We start from the raw sequence: 19,712 nt of genomic DNA, 5'->3' as shown, positions 1-19,712 counted from the left end.
TTACAGGGCAGCCCGGGTGGGTCAGCGGTTTAGTGCTGCCTTCAGCCCGGGGCCTGATCCTGGAGACCTGGGATGGAGTCCCACATCGGGCTCCCTGCATGGAGCCTGCTTCTCCCTCTGCCTGTGTCTCTGCCTCTGTGTGTGTGTGTGTCTCTTCTCTATGAATACGTAAATAAAATCTTAAAAAAAAAATCATATTTTATGAGGAAATATTTTCACATAAGATGTTCTTGTCTCTGAACTAACAAAGAACTTTAGAATTACTCGAGTCCAAATTTCCTAAACCCTCCCCAGCCAAAAGTCACTTCAGTAATAAACGAGAGGATTTCCCCCCATAGTTTCAAAATTTCCAAGACTTCTCCATTTCTAAACAGAACTAGGCAGGGAAAGCCTAAGTAAGTGTGTCCAATCTTCTTTCCACCTCTATAGATGCCTCCCCTGGTCTCAGGGACCCCAGAACACTGATTCAATTAACAATAGATCACTGGATCTGATTCTGAAGCTCTGATTAATGCACCTGCGAGGAACAGGCTCACCTCAGTCACACCTGGGCAAATGAAGTTGCAAGTGGCATTGCCCCACCCTACACCCACACAGAACCAGACTGCTGACAGTACTCTCTGCAACTACCACCATGAAAAGTAAAGAAAATGACTGGAGCTAATGCCCTTCAATTGGATTTTTTACTAACGGAAATAGATCTCTTGAAGATCTATAGATGTGCAAGTGTCTTGGAAAAAATGATATAATATGCTAATGAAAATGAAATTTTGCTAACCTAAAATATTACCTAAAACAGATACTCTAAGCAGCAAAATATGATAAAATACTGACTTCTTATAAAAAAAATTTCTGAACATCCAGAACTAAAATTATAACACTATACAAAAATCTCCAGGCTTAGAAAAAAAAAAATCCTGGGGTGCCTGGGGTTCAGATGATTAAATGTCTGCCTTCGGCTCAGGTTATGATCTTCAGGTCCTGGGTTCAGGCCTCACATCGGGTTCCCCACTCAGTGGGAAGTCTGCTTCTCCCATTCCCTCTGCCTCTCCCCCGACCCCTCATGCTCTATCTCAAATGAATACAAAGAGTCTTTAAAATATATATATATAATTTTAAAATTGAAGAAAAAATACTTCTTAGATCATTTACAATTTGGTTTATTCACACCTCTATTTAACATATACATATTTGGGGACGCCTGAGTGGCTCAGCGGTTGAGTGTCTGCCTTCAGCTCAGGGTGTGGTCCTGGAGTTCCAGGATCGAATCCCACACCAGGCTCCCTACATGGAGCCTGCTTCTCCCTCTGCCTGTGTCTCTGCCTCTCTCTCTGTGTCTTTCATGAATAAATAAAATCTTTAAATATATATATATATTTGTCATGCACTGTTCTCAAGTACCAGGCATGCCATGCTGATTAAGACAGACCCAGTCCTCCCTCATGCACTGCTGGTAGGAATGCCAATTGGTATAGCCACTGTGGAAGACAGGCATGGAAGTTTCTCAAAATGTTAAAAATAGAACTACCAGGCAGCCCAAGGTGGCTCAGCGGTTTAGCGCCACCTTCAGCCCAGGGCCTGATCCTGGAGACCCGGGATCGAGTCCCGCCTCAGGCTCCCTGCATGGAGCCGGCTTCTCCCTCTGCCTGTGTCTCTGCCTCTCTCTGTGTCTCTCACGAATAAACAAATAAAATGCTAAAAAAAAAAAAAAATAGAACTACCCTATGATCCAGCAATTGTACTGTGGTATTAACTAATTGAAATTGATAGATGCATCCCTATGTTTATTGTAGCATTATTTACAATAACCAAATTATGGAAGCAGCTCAAGTGTACATTGACAGATGAATGGGTAAAGAAGATGTAGTGTGTGTGTGTGTGTGTGTACACACATACACAGTGGAATATTATTCAGCCATAAAAAGAAGGAAATCTTGCCATTTCCAACAACATGGATGGAGCTAGAGAATAATTATGCTAAGTTAAATAAGCCAGTCAGAGAAAGACAACTACCGTATGATTTCACTAATATGTGGAATTTAAGAAGCAAACAAGCAAAGGAGAAAGAGAGAGAGAGAAAAGCACACCAAGAAAGCCTCTTAACTATTAAGAACTCATGGTCACCAGAGGGGATTTGGTTGACGGGATGGGTAAAATAGGTGATGGGGATTAAGTAGTGCATGCGTCATGATGAGCACCAGGTGATGTATGAAGAGGTGAATCACCATATTGGGGATCCCTGGGTGGCGCAGCGGTTTGGCGCCTGCCTTTGGCCCAGGGTGCGATCCTGGAGACCCGGGATCGAATCCCACGTCGGGCTCCCGGTGCATGGAGCCTGCTTCTCCCTCTGCCTGTGTCTCTGCCTCTCTCTCTCTGTGTGTGTGACTATCATAAATAAATAAAAATTTAAAAAAAAAAAAAGAATCACCATATTGTATACCTGAAACTAATAAATATAAGACTGTTAACTACACTGGAATTAAAATTAAAACTTTAATTTCAAAAAAAAAAAGACCTAGTTCCTGTCTTCATGAAATTTACAAGAGTAAACACAAGAACAAAGCATCAGGGCACTCTAGTTCTCTCACAAGGAACAATAAGGAAAAACATCCTTGGAGTCGATTTTAATAATCTCTACAATGTGGCTTCAAAGTATATATAATAAATTAAAATTTTTCTATTTAAATCTTAAAATGAGCTGAAAATAAGATAATTTCATATAGTGATAAGTGGCATAAAGAAAACCAAACAGTAATGAGAAAGTAGTGCCTGGAGTGGGGGGTAAGGAACTAACTTGTTATGCTTGGAGGGACAGAAAACACATGTGGTGGTATTGTGGGGAAGTGGTGGAAAAGTGGGAGAAATGGACAGGGGACAAATCACAAAGGGCATTATAAGCCACAAAAGGAGTTTGGATTTTATTCTAAAGACTATGGAAAGTCACTGGCAGGCTCTAAGCCTGGGAGTGACAAGAGGGAATCTAACTAAACATAATAGCTTCTTGTTTAGAACACATCTTCAAGAAGAAAGAATGTCATAAATGGTAGTGCTGCAATATTGCTTCTGTGCCTTCATCAGCTATAGTTTATATCTACGCTTTACTCTCTGCTAGGTTGTGTGCAGGGTACTGTACACAGGGTCCCTGACCTTGAGCTCAAACTCTGGTAAAGGTGAGAAACACTGAATAATTACAACTGTAATCTTTGTAAGAGTGGAATATGTAGAATTCCTTGAGCACCCAGGGCCAAGGGTAGTTATCTGCCCTGGAGGAGTCCAGGAAGGAAGACCTCACACAAGAGCAGAGTCAGAACCCTACAAAGGGCAAGCAGAGATTTCCTGAGTGCATTCCTCTCTGTGCAATACCCACACCACTGGTGGGACACAAGAAGACGTACGGGCTACAAAGACTCTTCTTTTAAAGTGTGTCATATAAGACTTTTATGGTGGAATGGGAGAGAAAACCTAACATATATAACTTGCAACTGCAACTTCACAGATATTGGTTAAATAAAAAATAATTTTTTTGGTTAAATAAAATTTTATTAAGAACCTCAAAAGCACAAACTTCCAGTTATAAAATAAATTAAGTCCTGGAGGTTAACATACAGCACGGCAACTACGGTTAGTAACACTGTATTAATTATTTGCTAAGAAAGCAGATTTTTTAAAAGTTCTCATCACAAGAAAAAAAAAAAAAAGCTCTGTTAACTGTGTGTGGTACACGTTAACTAGACTTACTGCAGTGGCCATCCCCCAATATATACAAATACTGAATCATTATGCCAGATACCTGAAGCCAATATAATGTTGTATGTCACCTGTACCTCAATTTAAAAATTAATTATCTTTTTAAAAGAACTTCAATTATTTGCTGTTCTCACCACACTGAAAATGTGGTAGTCTACACATCACTTCAACAAGTGGGCCTATGCTCTGTGTGTGTGTGTTACCCATAATGAGCTACGGTTAAAAATTTTTTGAGGGATCCCTGGGTGGCGCAGCGGTTTGGCACCTGCCTTTGGCCCAGGGCGCGATCCTGGAGACCCGGGATCGAATCCCACGTCGGGCTCCCGGTGCATGGAGCCTGCTTCTCCCTCTGCCTATGTCTCTGCCTCTCTCTCTGTGTGTGTGACTATCATAAATTAAAATAAATAAATAAAAATTTTTTGAATACCAACTTTCATGCAGCCATTTTTATGAGCCCCCTTCTCCCACCAAAAAAATACTTTCATCAAAGTTTTCAAACAGAGATGTAGGAAAAATTCCAAATACTCTCCACTTAGATTAAAAACTGATTAACAGGGCAGCCCCAGTGGCTCAGCAGTTTAGTGCCACCTTCAGCCCTGGGCGTGATCCTGGAGACCCAGGATGGAGTCCCGCATCGGGCTCCCTGCATGGAGCCTGCTTCTCCCTCCGCCTGTCTCTTCCTCTCTCTCTCTCTGTGTCCCTCATGAATAAATAAATAAAATCTTAAAAAAAAAAATGATTAACAATTTACAAGTTAGCTTTATGTGTGTATATACATGAACATATACATATACTTCCTGAGCTATTTGGAAGTGTTAGAGACATGACATCTTACCTCTAAACTCTTCAGCTGCTGTCCCCTAGGAATAAGAACATTCTCTTATATAATCACAGCACCATTAGCACACCTTAAAAAAAAAAATTCAACATCTCTTTAATATCATCTATCATCAGGTACATAGTTTTAAAATTTTAAGTACAAAGAAGGGGCTTTGTTGAGAACCTTACTGAAGGAATTATTCCAACAAACTGATTAGATTTACTATTATTTGTATTTCATTATCTTTCATTTCTAAATGTAATACTTTATAAAATTTAAGTTAAAAGTCCAATTTTTAGGGGCACATAAGTGGTTCAGTCAGTTAAACATCTGCCTTTGGCTCAGGTCTTGATCTTAGAGTCCTGGAATAGAGCCCCCCACATCAGGCTCCCTGCTCAGTAGGGAGTCTGCTTCTCCCTCTCCCTTTGCCCCCCACTCAGGTGCACACTCTCTCAAGTAAGTAAAATCCTTTTTAAAAAAAGCCTAGGGAACCCTGGGTGGCGCAGCGGTTTGGCGCCTGCCTTTGGCCCAGGTCGCGATCCTGGAGACCCAGGATCGAATCCCACATCGGGCTCCCAGTGCATGGAGCCTGCTTCTCCCTCTGCCTGTGTCTCTGCTTCTCTGTCTCTCTCTCTCTCTGTGACTATCATAAATAAATAAATAAAAATTTTTAAAAAATAAAAATAAAAAAGCCTAATTTTTAAAAGTCAATTTATTAAATATTAAAAGGAGTATGATGATCAAATACGGCAAAAAGTGTGAAAGTGGTACATGCAAGATTGACATTTTGGAAGTGCTGTGTTTATGGAAGGACACTCTAGACAAAGGGACCTCCACAAAAAAGGATATGCAGAAGAGCAGGGTCCTGGTGTAACTGGTGAGTAAAGCACGTGAGAGAGAGGGAGATGAGTGGGACAGGTCACTGAAGGAAAGCTCCTTCAGGATTCTGAGCCCTTCACCCTACTGGCAAAGGGAGTTTTACATGATACAATCAGGTTTGTTTGGAAAGCTCTATCTGGCCACAGTGTGTCGGATGGACTGGAGAACAGGGAAGAAATAGGCGGGGGGGGGGGGGGGGGGGGACCACTTGGAATCAAGAGAACGAGGTTTATATTTTTCTCTGCAAGTATTTAATGTTTTAGTTACATTATAGGTTGAATAAACCTACATTAGTAAAGGGACAAAACAAAAATGTAAAATTAAACTAAGCTTATCTTGAATGTTCATATTCTAGAAATGCAGCTTTAAAGACAGAAAAGTATAGTCAGAAGAGATGTAAATTTTGAAAGGAGCCCTTGGGCACTTCTGAAGGTTTCAGCATTTAATGGAACTGGCTTTTTTTTTTTATTATTCATGATAGACACAGAGAGAGAGAGAGAGAGAGAGGCAGAGACACAGGCAGAGGGAGAAGCAGGCTCCATGAACCGGGAGCCCAACGTGGGATTCGATCCTGGATCTCCAGGATCGCGCCCTGGGCCAAAGGCAGGCGCCAAACCGCTGCGCCACCCAGGGATCCCCTGGAACTGGCTTTTTAATACCCAGTTTCACTTTCCAAAGTGGCTTTCCTTTTCCTTGGCAAGATTCATCACTGGCACTAATTTTATGTTTATCAGTCACAAAAATTTCCAAAGGAAAACCAATGGGAAAGAGGCAGGGTGCAAAACAGATAAAGTGATTTTCAAATACACAGAGTGCCCTCAGGACAGTACTGGCAGTAACTCCAGGAGCTCCATGTACAGAGTCCAGGGGCCAGATGCCAAATCTGCCTCAAGGAGGAGGAGTTGGGCAGCGCTGGGAGGCTGGCCCTTCACTCCCTTCCCCAAGGAGACCTCTAGTTTTATTTATGTTACATATTGGGCTTCCTAGAAAGATTTCATTTGAACAAAGGGATCCACGGCTTTAAAAATGTTTGAAACCCAAGGAGTCAGAACTGCACGAATATTCTTCAGGCAGAGGCTGGAAATCCAAGAAGATTCTGAGTTCCCCAGGAGAGCTGCCGGGGAACACGAAACGAACACCAACACTGAAGAGGAATGTAAAGAAAGAGACCTCGGCAGACAGGCCTACCAGAGGAGCAGCAGCTTTGGGATAAAACGAAGGGTTGTCTGGGACCTGTGGATTTTGAGGGGCTGGTGAGGCATCAAAACTGGAGGTCCAGATAGCAAAGGTCATGTGGAAGGAAAGCTTAGCAGAAAGGAGGGCACAAGGGCCAGGTGAAGTCTAAATGCAGATGAATCCACCAAGAGAGAGATGTAAACAATGAAACAAGGGAGGGTCGAAAAGGTCACAGAAGGCAAAAAGAAAAGGGTCTTCCTCAAGACAGGACCCTGTGGGGCCACCCACACCCAGGGCCACCTCAGCAGGTGACTCTGAATTTGGGATAGCCTGTGTCCAGGAAGAGAGAGAGCACAGGCTAAGACTAGTTGCAGGTGGTGTTCTACAAAGCAGAGGCTGCAGAAGGGCTAGGAAGCAAGTGAAAGACTGGACAATGGGTCCAGGTCTGAAGGGGCTGGAACTCTGAGAGAAAAAGGAAATCACAATGAGCTGCAACATCAGCCACGGGTATGGAAGCCCCTTGAGGAGACTATAGAAGAATACCACACCAGAACCTAAGATTTCACTAGCAGGGGTGTTCTGGAAAGAGCTCCTTTAGGTAAGTTGATAGGAAGCCAAAATCAGTGTAAAGGGTTGGGCCGATGCCTTACGGCCCTGGGTCTGGCAGCAGAAGTCATGCAACGCCCCCTCTCAAACACTCATTGCAGAGAAGGGACACCCACTCTAAAAGGGAAGGCCAGAAGAGCCTGCCCAGCCCCTCCATTCTTCCCTTGTTGCAACTACTATTGGCAATAAAGGCCTGGCAACAGTCATTTAAAGCTGCTTTCAGTTCACCCTGGAGCCTCTAACTGCCCTTAAGGAAAACAGGGTTTCAATAACATCTAGAAGAAACTCTGTTTCCCAATTTGTGTAAAATGTTACTTGTATTGGGGCTCCGGGGTGGCTCAGCCACTTAAGCATCTGCCTTCCTCTCAGGTCATGATCCCAGGGTCTTGGGATAGAGTCCCCAGTCTCTGGATCCATGCTCAGCGGGGAGGCTGCTCCTCCCTTTCCCTCTGCCCTGCACCAGCTTGTGTGTGCTCACTTGGGCATGTGCTCTCACTCTCTCCCTCTCCCTCCCAAATAAATAAAATCTTAAAAACAAAAGTTACCTGTGTTAATAATAATATAAACTATGCATATTTTAAATGCAAATATAACTAATGATTGAGGACTGGGAAACTGGCTTTAAAAAGGAAACAAAATGGGGGTGCCTGACTGGGTCAATCAGTAGAGCATGCAACTCCTGATCTTCTGGTCATGAGTTCGTCAAGACACACAGTGGGTGTGGAGCCTACTTAAAAAAATTTGGGGTGGACACCTGAGTGGCTCAGTGGTTAGGCATCTGCTTTTGACCCAGGGCGTGATCCCAGGATCTGGGATCAAGTCCTGCATCAGGCTCCTTGTGGGGAGCCTGTTCCTTCCTCTGCCTGTGTCTCTGCCTCTCTCTGTGTCTCTCTCATGAATAAATAAAAATCTTTAAAAAAAATGTTTAAGGGAAACAAAATGAGGGGGTAACCCGGGTGGCGCAGCAGTTTAGCACCGCCTGCAGCCCAGGGCATGATCCTGGAGACCCTGGATCGAGTCCCACGTCAGGCTCCCTGCATGGAGCCTGCTTCTCCCTCTCTCTGTCTCTATGAATAAATAAATAAAATCTGTAAAAAAAAAAAAAAGGAAACAAAATGAAAATAATAAACATTAATTACATTAAGAGTTTAAAGGGCTTAAATAAGTGATCATAACAACAACTATAAAACATCCAGTTTTTCCAAATTTCTAGCTTTAGTTACTAGACCACCAACCCCTGCCCATTTTGCTCAAAAAATAAATAAGTAAAACTAATCAAAAGGAAACCAGGTGTTCCTGGAAAGAACACCTGCTAATTTTTTTAGAAAGAAAAGTATGGGGGCACAGGGCTGGCTCAGTCAGTAGAGCATGCAACTCTGATCTCAAGGGTGTGAGTTAAAGCCCCTCACTGGGGAGGAGGGAGGGAGTGACGGAGGGAGGGAGGAAGGGAAGGAGGGAGGGAGGGAAGAAAAGAAAAAGAAAAAGAAAAAGAAAAAGAAAAAGAAAAAGAAAAAGAAAAAGAAAAAGAAAGGAAAAGAAAAGAAGTCTCGTCTAACAGTTTACTTACAAACTCCAATGCTTATTTTAAAAATTAACAAACTGACTCATATATAAACTGGACTTTTCACAGTACTTAACTGACAATTTAGGAGAATCAGTGATACACAAGAGGGAAAAAATGGAATAAAAGAGGTGCCTCACTAGTGTCCTTGGGACAGTATTTACCAAAGAAACTGACACTTTCAGAAAAATCTTACTAACAACTAAACCACTCTGATTTAAAAACTGAGAAGTTAAAGCACAGACACACAAAAAAATCAGGCTTCCTAACATTGTCAATTTTTCAAGGATTTCAAGAAAGTCAAAAGCAGTCTCGTCTAGAAGGTAGTGATGGGAATGGTGATCAAGAGGTGCCCCAAAATACCTGTCCTCTCCAGTAACAGTATTCAGAAAACTCACCCCCATGTCTATTATACTAATATATGCATTAAAAAATAAAGAGTTAAAACAATAATGAAAGCAAAAACGTATGTACACCTCTTTAGCCATTCTGAGAATGCTAACTACTTGACTCCTAATCCTTAGCTTTGTCAGACCTGCTTTCCCTCTGTGACTGGATATCTGCATTACACAAATGCAAAGTGAAAGTAATAGAATAAATTTAAAATATAAAGATTTAATTATGCAGTATCATTATTATGTAGGTTATTGAGCCTCTTTAAATACTAAGTTTTCCATTAATACAGAAATAAGATGTTAAATATGGCAAAACCTCAACTAACCGGAACAGCTGGCGAATGAGTCACTGACTAATCTTGCCTCTCAGATAGCGAAAGGCTTATGTACAACTTTGAACACACAAATTTTTTTGGTTAACTGTTCTGGATAAATGCTTTGACCCAGACGAACATGGCGAACATCAGCGATTATACAGAAAGATGTGAAACCTTATGACACACAAGGCTCTCTGTCCCTACCCAAAAGAGATCCCAGACTGGAGCAACCCTTGCTTTTTACTTTCCCGTCTTCCACCAGTTGTCACATTCTGCCTCCAGCTCTCTTAACGTTCGTTCCAATAACCAAGTGTGTCAGGACTGTGTCTAAGGAAAAGGCACGTGGTTGTCACAGCTTCACTGGCAACCCACAGAGTTCTTCCAAAGGAGATAAACCAGTCCTCCTGTACAGGGTTCTGTAACCCCTACTTTACCTGCTGTCAAAATCTTTTTAAAAATGTATTTCCTGGGGATCCCTGGGTGGCGCAGTGGTTTGGCGCCTGCCTTTGGCCCAGGGCGCGATCCTGGAGACCGGGGATCAAATCCCGCGTCGGGCTCCCGGTGCATGGAGCCTGCTTCTCCCTCTGCCTGTGTCTCTGCCTCTCTCTCTCTAACTGTGTGCCTATCATAAATAAATAAAAAAATTAAAAAAAAAAAATGTATTTCCTGAAAAGGAAATTCTGATGCACATGCTATGCTATGGCTGAGCCTTGAGGACATTATGCTGAAACAAGCCACTCACAAGAAGACAAATACAGTATGATTCCACATACATGGGGCAGCCAGAGTTGTCAAAGTCATAAGACAGAAAGTACAATGGTGTCTGCCAGGGGCTGGCAGGAAGAGGGAAATGGGGAGTTACTCTCAGTGGGCTCTGAATTTCAGTTTGGGAAGATCAAAATGTTCTGGCAATAGATAGCAGTGACAATTGCACAACACTGTGAATGTATTTAATGCCCCTGAATTGTACATTTTAAAATGGGAAATTTTATGTTATGTATATTCCTCACTGTTTACCATGTTCTAGACAGGTGACATGCTAGGTGATTCTGTTTTGTCACCATCTCATCACTCCAAGAACATTATGTATTTTGACACAGTAAAAATGAGCCAAATGTATCTTAAAATTATGATCCCAAATTACTATATACTATTTTTTTAATTTATTTATTTATTTATGATAGTCACAGAGAGAGAGGGAGAGGCAGAGACACAGGCAGAGGGAGAAGCAGGCTCCATGCACCGGGAGCCCGACGTGGGATTCGATCTCGGGTCTCCAGGATCGCGCCCTGGGCCAAAGGCAGGCGCCAAACCGCTGCGCCACCCAGGGATCCCACTATATACTATTTTTTAACACCAAGAAAGCATGTTTTACAGAAAATGACCCATAAGAAAAACACTAGCAAAAACTCCAAGACCAGAAAGCACTCTACCTGGGCAGCAAATTAATATGAAAAGAGTGAAACACTAGCAGCAACTCACAGGTAGCCTTACCACTCAGCAGATATTACATGGCAGCCACCTCAAATATCTTTTAAAAACTATTAAAGGTAAAAATAATAATAATAATAATAATGATAATAATAATAGCAACAATTTGGAATTCAAATCAAAATACTTGTTAGGGGCACCTGGTTAGGGCTCAGTGGTTGAGCATCTGCCTTTGCCTCAGACCATGATCCCAGAGTCCTGGAATCGAGTTATGCCTCTGGCTCCCCACGAGCCTTCTTCTCCCTCTGCCTATGTTTCTGCCTCTCTCTGTGTGTCTCTCATGAATAAATTAAATCTTTTTTAAAAAAATCAAAATACTTGTTGGTTAACACTTCAAATTGATTGTCAGCAGGAAAAACTCTTGAGGCATTTTAATAATTGCTAAATTTCTCCACTCATCTCATGTTGTCATTCCAAATATGTGACTGTCATGCACTTCCAACTGCAGACAAACGACCTCTCTCTCATCTAAGACCCTCTCCAAACGTTGTCTCTGACCAGAACCAACTTTCCCAAACAGGTACTCTCAACTGCCCTATCGACCCCAAATGAGTTTAACAACTAACCTTCCTCCAAATTAAGCAAATGTCAAAAAGGAACCTGCAATGCAGCACTGTAACCTATTAGAAACGCCACCTCATAGCCTCTACCTGCACAGCCAAATGCTTGACTCTGAAGTTACCAACTATCAAACCACAAAATTTGAAACTTAGTACCTTTTAACACAACATACAGTTTACATGTTTGCTTCGTAATTATGTCCTTGAGTGATCATCTAAAGATTAAGAGACCCGAATACAGTCAAAAACACCCTCTTGAATAAGAGACTAGAAATTATATACAAATCTTCAGGTGCCTCTGAGTTAAAGGCAAAGGTTTACAGTCAACCTTGTTAAAACTTCTGCAGTGAAGTCATAGTTTTTCTATTAATACTTCTTTGTTTTTATCCTCTCTCCCACTTTTGTAAAATTTTAAAATGAACTTGCAACCTGATCACATACTTTTAATTTTAAATCATTTTCCAATAGTGCTAGTACCACTTGAAAAAACAGTCACATCGAAATCCTGCTCCCTCAAGTCTAATGGTTCAAAATCTCCCTAGTAACCAAAATCCTTAGGGACTTTCATCCAATTTAGCAGCTATGTATAAAAAGAAATATTTATTTCAATTACAAAACATCCCAGTTAGATAACAAAAATTACTAAAAGAAAACTACCCTGTAATAATAAAGTTATACCATTTACTTTGATTATACGTTTTTTTTATTCTCATTTAAATCATTCCAAAATATTGGTTAACAGCCAAATAATTCCAGACAGTAAAGTTTTAGGAAATTATTAGAAAATTTTTAATATAAAAGTATTTGGCGGGAATCCCTGGGTGGCTCAGCGGTTTAGCACTGCCTTCAGCCCAGGGCGTGATCCTGGAGTCCCGGAATCGAGTTCTGCATGAGGCTCCCAGTATGGAGCCTGCTTCTCCCTCTGCCTGTGTCTCTGCCTCTCTCTCTCTATCATAAACAAATAAATAAAATCTTTAAAAAATATATATTTTGCATTCAAAATACCTGCTAACATAATGGTCTATTTTCTGCTTTGTAGTCGTTTTTTAAACATTAACATGAAGTTTTAACAAAAAGGTCAATGAAGTTTAGACAGTTCACCTGTTCTATAGACTTCAGAGTCAAATGATAATGTGCATCCACACCCCAATTCTGTAGCTAAGCCCAGTCTAGTGACCACTGAGAAAGCAAAAGTACCCTACCGAAGCAGCAAGGTTATGGATAGGAAAAGCATTTTTAAAGAGAAAAATCAAAATTTTCAAAGAAACAAATATCAGAAGAGGAAATGCCTTTTTATAGGTATCTTGCTTCTCATTTTGCACCTTTAGTTGCATCTCTCAAAATTCAATAAGTTTTAAGTTAAATATCTGATACCGCAAAAACTAAGAAATCTAAAAAGATGCACACACACACACACACACACACACAAAACCAGTGGATCAATCATCACTAAGTGATGGATTACTGTCTTAGCAAATGATGCTGTGAATCTTGGAGTACAGTAACCAAATCCAGCTTAATTGTTGGCTAGTCAACTGACTGGCTTAGTCATAGAAAACAGAATTATTCAGCAGAATCCATTTCACAAAGGAAAATCTTTGAACTTTGTGGACTATGCCCCCATAAATCCCTACCACAGGCTTTAGACAGTTCCCAACTTTACATCACAGATGTCCTTGCAGTAAAAACACAGGCCACTGTGAAGAATTACCAAGAATTCACTTACAATTTCTAACTCCTTTAGGAGCAGAAACAAGAAATGTACAGGAATACATTAAGAGGTATTTGGGGAGAATAAGCAAATCGTTCCAAGTACTTCCTTTCAGTGGTGAATATTAAAAAAAAAAAAAAAACTTTTTAGAGGGCTAATATAAAAAGGTATCCTAATCAGGTTGAAATAAAAAAAAATTAATCGCACCTGACATAATTTTTAGTTACCTTTTGTTTTTGCTTTCATCACTAGAGCTTTAATGACTTGATAAACCAGGCGAATATCCTGCATATATAAATCAAGTTAATTGCTGTCATTTAAATGGTTGTTAAAGCTTTATGTCCACATTCTTTAATTCACTGAACTTTAAAAAATCAATTTTCATTCAATTTTCTCAGCAAATTCTAGGCTTTAAGGAACTGATTCATCTACTAAAACCCTAAACACTGACTTGTTGGGAAAGTTCATGATCCATCCTTCCAAGTCTACTATCTGGAAATACACCAGTATTCCAATAATGGGAAGTAACACATCAATACTAGGCCCGTGACCACAAGGATGCCCAACAACCACAGATCCAAACCTGCAAAGCCCTGCAAAGTCTCACTCAGCTGGGTAAGTGGCCTTCTGGCTAAGAAGTCTTAGAATCCCAGGTAGTAAAAACCGTTATAAAGGCATTTAGGGTCATGGCAAAAATGACCATAACCCCAGATTTACACACCTGTTGTCCCTCAGCTTACTACTGCCCTTCACCCTCAAAAGGGTCCTGTTGTGAAGCAAAAGTCCCCTTGGGGAGGGGAGAGGCGTTTACTGAACAAGAGAAACGTAAAGGGAGCCCTTTGGGAGGCTGAAAATGCTGTATCTTGGTCTGAGTGTGGTTATTGGGCCACATAAGTCATTTAAGGTCTTATTGTAAATCAGACCTCAAATAAAAAAATATATATATAATTTTTAAAACACACTGAAATACATTCATAAATGCCTTTGTTCAAATAAGTGACGTAAATACTAGACGTAGCAACTAAGATTTTTCCAAATGTATTTTAATAAAGATGTATATTTATTGTGAACACTTTTACGTAGAACCTGTCAAAATACAGACTGTGGTGTTTTGTTTTGTTTTGTTTTTAATCTCTCATTTTAAAAAGTTGCCAAATTGAGATCTGAAAGCCTGCAGAAAGATCATCTACTACTCACTCTGATTTTGCAAATAAGGAAAACCAAATCTTTAAGGCTAAGAACCATATCGAGATAAGGCAGCTAGTCAATGACAACAGTAGCAACAGAACGGTTTCCTGATCTTGAGCCACTCCCGTTTCCACCAGGCCGTTACTTTTGTGACACTGTAAACAAATATGAACTCTGGATCTACCTGGGGCAGAGAAGGACTTAACACACTCCTCAAACTACCAGGCCAACGGCCCCCAAAGCGTACACACAAAGACACGCCCATTTTCCTCTTCTCAGGACAGCTGGCAAATGATCAATTACATTTTCAGGCCGGCATTTGTCCTGCGATTCAATCGGGTGTGACATGTCTCAAACGTGCTTCCAAGGAGGAAAAGGTATATTGCAGGGAGAGGCAAAAATGCATCTCAGTTCCTTTCCAATCTCTTGGATGGTTTCTTGGTTCTCAAAACTATGTCACTAAGTTAAGACTCATGCAGACATCGCTTGGGGCCGTTCACCAGCAGCAGGGCTTTGAGTGACCCGCTGGGAATAAGCCCCCAACACACACACACACACACACACACACACACACACGCGCGCACGCGCGCGCTAAATAAAAAACCTGGTCTCTGCCCCGGGCGTCCGGGCCAACTCTCTGCGCGGAACAGGACTTGCGAGCGAGCGGGTGGACCCGTGCCTCGCGGCTTGGGTCCGGACCCCGGGGAACAGCTAGCTGACATCTCGCTGGAAACTTAACATACATCCTTTCCGCGGGAATTTATTTCTGGCTCTCACAAGGCGTTTCTGCTCCCCGGCAGAGCAGGCCTTGCTTCTCGGCGCTCTCCGCTCGCCCTCTCCGCAGCCTCCTCTTCGCGGCTTGAAACGAGACTCGGGAACAGAAATCGAAACGGTCTCGGCCCTCCGGGGCGCGCGGCTCGGGGCGCGCGGGTCCGGCCGGGGTCGGGCGAGCCCACGGCCCGCGGGCGCGCCGCTCCGGGGAGGCCCCAAGACACCGGTTGCGGCGGCCGCTCCCCGCTCCCCGCTCCCCGCTCCGCCCGCGGCGCAGAGGCCACCTCGGCCCTCCGAAGTTCGCACCGCGGCGCGGGCAGCGCGCCCCCCCCCCCACCGCGGCCGCCGGCCCCGACCCCCGGCCCCGGCCCCCGCTGCGGGTTCGCGCCCGGGCCCCGGAGCGAGCCCGGGGGGCGGGTCCGCGGGGGCTCGGCGGGCGGGAGCGCGGGGAGGGGCGCGCGGCGGGGAACTTGGGCGCCCGCCGGCACCGCCGCCCCGCCACTTCCCTTTCACGCCCGCGGGGCCGCCGCGCACCGCGCCGCCCGCCCGGGGCCGCTCTCCGCCGCGCCGAGGCGCCCAGGCGCGCTCCTGCAGCCGGGCCGGCCGGCGCGCGGGGCCGGGGCCGCGGGGGCGCGCGAGGCCGCGCGCGGGCGCCGCGCTCCCCCCGCCCCGCCCCCGCCCCAACGTGCCGCCGCCGCCGCCGCCGCCCGTTGGCGCCCCCGCCCGCGCGCCCGCCGCCCGCGCGCCCGCCGCCCGCCGCCCGCCGGCCCCCGGCGGCTCTCCGCCCGCAAAGTTGCGCGGCCCGCCTCGGGAGGGCACCGCGCCGCCCCCCGCCCGCCGCCGCCGCCGCCGCCGCCGCCGCCGCCGCCGCCGCCGCCCCTCCAGGCCGCCGCGCGCGGGAAGGCCCAGCTGGCCGCCCCGCTTTTTTACCTGCCGGGAGTTTTCGCGCGCGCCCTCGCTCGACCGCTGGCTCTTCCCCTTCTCGCGCTCCTTCTCTTTCTTTCTTTCCTTCTTTTCGCTTCCCCGCGCGGGCGCTTTCTCCGCTCGCGCCGCCCGCGCCCGCCCGCGCCCGCCCGCGCGCGCCCTCCTTCCTGCTGGGCTCGCGGAGCGGGCGGCCGGCAGCTCTCCCCGCCCCCCTCCACCCGCGCTCCGGCGGAGGCGGCGGCGGCGGCGGCGGCGGCGGCGGCGGCGGCGCTCCGCGCTCCGACTCATTCCAATATGGCACGGGCGCACCGCGCATGCGCCCGCGCCCCCCCACCCGCGCTCTCCCGGCAGCCCGCGCCCCTCGCGCCGCGCGTGTGCCCCCGGCCCGCCCCGCGGCCGCCCCGCCAGCCGCCCCCCCGCGCCCGCCCCCGCGCCCGCGCCCGCCCCCGCGCCCCGGGCCCCAACTTGCCGCGGAGTCCCCGAGGCCGTGGCGCAGGGCACGCGGCGGCGCCTGCGGGGCCCCCGACGGCGCGGGCGGGCCCGGCCAGGGAGACGCGCGCGCCCCGCGGCCCCAGCGCCCACCCGGTCGCCCCCCGTTCCCGAGGCTCGGGGCGGCCGCGGCCGGTCCTGGCTCCCGGGCCCCGCGAGCCGCGCCGCTGCCGTCCGCACGTGACCGCCCCGGGCAAGGCGGCACGAGCGGGGGAACGGACGGCGCGGGGCCCCGGCCTCCGCGGGAGGCGCCCGCAAAGGCGAGTGCGCCCGCCGCCCGGGGCCGCAGCGAGGGGGCGCAAGACGGCGGCCGGGCCGGGCCGGGCCGGGCCGGGCCGGGGCGGGGCGGGCCGGGGGCGCCGGGGGCCCGAGGCGGGCGCAGAAGCCCCGAGGCGGCTGCGGGCGCTCTAGGTTTTCGGAGCTCGGCCCCGCCCCTGCGAGCGCAGATGTCCGCGGGACGCCCCCCGCCCCCCCTCGGGATGGGAGACCCCGCGAGGGCCCGCGCGCTCCCGGCCCCGGGCGCTGAGGGCTCCTGCCTCTCGGGAGGGAGGCGAGGTCCGAGCGAGGTCCGAGGTGCCAGCGCGGGCTCAGCGGCTCCCCGGTGACCTCAGCACCGCCGCGCGGGGGAATACGACCCGCTCCCCGGGCGCGCTTGCCCGAGTTACGCTGCTGGCTGAATTTGAATCCAGATTTTTTTTTTTTTTTTTTTTGGCCACCACTTAAAAAAGACGACATGACAACCAGAGAAAAGAAAAAATGTACAAAGTATCCGTAAAACCTCCCACCTATATACATGTCTTTACATAGTTGCAACCGACCACACAGTTTTCTCTTGTGTTTGCGGCTATACTATCCCTTCGCGTTTTCTTCGCTCGCATGATCCATTCTGAAGGTGTGCGGGTATCCTCCTGCGTTTATTTATGCAGTCTCGTGATAGGGTATGTTTGGGTTCTTCGCCTTCGTTTGCTAATATGTCCTTTAATCCTGCACTCAGGGCAAATTCCTGGCAGTTGAGTTACCAGGTGGAAGGCAGAGGGGTCTTGCTCCGCGGTGCGGGAGCACCTGCCCTAAAGCTCTGCCCGGCTCATGCTGCTGCCTCCCAGGAAGGATTGTAGAGAAGTGTAAGACACATCTCTAAGCAGTGGGAACCATCTTTTTTCCCCTCCTACTTTACTAGTGTCTGTGAGTAGTTTGAGGTTACTTTAACCTTTCCTAGATGACTTTAAAAATGAGTCTTTTTCCATCATTTACTGTCTATTCCCCTCTCTGTGAATGGTTGTTGATATCCATTCACCTGCTGGGGACTTGAAGCTCCTCTGACTTTGAATAAGTATTTTTTTTTTGTATCATCAGTATTATTCCTGTGTCATCAATGATGCAGATATTTCCCAGTCTGTTGGTCTTTTTTGTTTTATTTTAATGTTCAATCTGTCATTCTAGTCCTTTGTGATTTTATCGCTCGAAAGCTGACAAAACGAGCTTTCTTCGACCCATCTGATGGTCTATTTTCTGCTACTTTTCTTTCTTTCTTTTTTTTTTTTTTTTTTTTTTTAGATCTTATTTATTTATTCATGAGAGACAGAGGGGGAGAGAGGCAGAGACACAGGCAGAGGGAGAAACAGGCTCCATGCAGGAAGCCCAGTGTGTGACTCAATCCCGAGACTCTGGGATCATGCCCTGAGCCAAAGGCAGACACTCCACTGCTGAACCACCCAGGTGTCCCTTCTGCTAATTTTCTACAATTTCACTTTATACTTAATTCTTTGATGATTATCCATCCCAAGTTTATTTTCCTGTGTGGAATAAAATATGGATTTAACTCACCACCAGCATCACCAGTTTTTATTTCTTATGCAATCATCATTTATTAAATAACTTTTCCCCTGCTTTTTTTTTTTAGTAAGATCTATTTTTACAGTAGGCTTTTGATTCCGGTCGATCTGTTTCTCCAATTCTTTTCACCGACCTCAGTTGGAGCAGATACCATACAGATCTAAATATTGGTTCTTTAGAATAGGTTCTAACATCTAACAGGGCTATCTTGCCTTTCACAGAGCTTCCTGTTATTCAGAACATCACTTGGTAACCACACCAGTTTCCTGTGACCATACATATTCTAGTAAACATACAGGGAGTAAGAATGCTGGCTTTGAAGATGGGACCATCAGGTCCAATTCTTACCACCCCCATTACCTTAGCAAGTTACTTGTTCCGTCTAGGCCTAGGGAATATATAAAATGGGGGTAAGAGTAACACCTGCCTCACAAGCTCAATGCTAGACACATAGTAAATGTTCAGTAAATGTCACCTGTTGTTACCGATATTTTTAGTTCAGGAAAAATGTTTTTGCACAGAGTTGAAATAAACCTATGAATTACTTTAAATAGATCAAATACTCCATAATATGTCATTTTCCCCAACTGGGACATGTGCTATCTTTCAATTTATTAAAATATTTTAAAACTCAGAAACCAGATTCCTTGTTGACACCAACCTCCCTCTACTTCATGACCCCTGAGGAGGAGGAAGAGTGGAGATTTAAAGGAATCTTCATGGGGGCGGGGCGGGGGAGGGGATTTAATAACCTGCCCATTTGAGAGTCTGCCTTGTGCCTAGCTGGTGTAGGTGTGGGTGTGGATACACACACAAGAAATCTCCTTTAACCCTTGCACCATCCCTCAAGGTAGATCGTGATGTTCCCTTGTGGCCAAAGAGCAAACTGGGAAAGTTCCAGGCCGCTCTTAGGGAGAGGCAGAGCTAGGCTACAAACTGGGTATGCCAGTTCCTGCTGCTTGGAAATTCAGGTGGGAGTCATGCACAGAAGAGGCTGCCCCCAGAAGAGCACAGAGAAAACTGACTCTGGCCATGGCACACTCCTGCCTCAAAGCCTCCCAGGGCCTTCCACCCACCACAGAGCCTTTGCGCACACTGTTGCCAATGCCTGGTACATTTCCCCTCCCACACCTACCTTCACATGCCTGGTACCTTCACACTGTTCCAGTATCTGTATAACAAGGTAGTCCCCTCAGAGAAGAATGTCCCTACCTATCCCACATAAACAGATTCTCTCTCTCTCT

General features: G+C 46.0%; 1 protein-coding gene across 5 annotated transcripts in view; it reads right to left on the bottom strand.

Moving 5' to 3' along the window:
* Positions 1–16,386, bottom strand: part of SFMBT1 (Scm like with four mbt domains 1) — a 119,605-nt gene extending 103,219 nt beyond the window's left edge. Inside the window, exons 1-2 of one of the 5 annotated variants that reach the window (XM_055342909.1) lie at positions 15,195–15,443; positions 13,491–13,548 (exon numbers count right to left, since the gene is read on the bottom strand). The gene's annotated coding sequence lies outside the window, so the exon portion shown is untranslated. Of the gene's footprint in view, positions 1–4,582; positions 4,656–13,490; positions 13,549–15,194; positions 15,444–16,152 lie in introns of those variants that run through there. The other 4 variants (XM_055342906.1, XM_055342904.1, XM_055342905.1 and 1 more) reach the window with 4 other exon arrangements.
* Positions 16,387–19,712: the final 3,326 nt, after the last annotated feature.

Source organism: Nyctereutes procyonoides, unplaced genomic scaffold (assembly GCF_905146905.1).
Source record: "Nyctereutes procyonoides isolate TBG_1078 unplaced genomic scaffold, NYPRO_anot_genome, whole genome shotgun sequence".
Lineage (NCBI taxonomy): Eukaryota > Metazoa > Chordata > Mammalia > Carnivora > Canidae > Nyctereutes > Nyctereutes procyonoides.
Note: the sequence above shows the minus strand (reverse complement) of the source record. Positions and strands in the feature narration are given on the sequence as shown.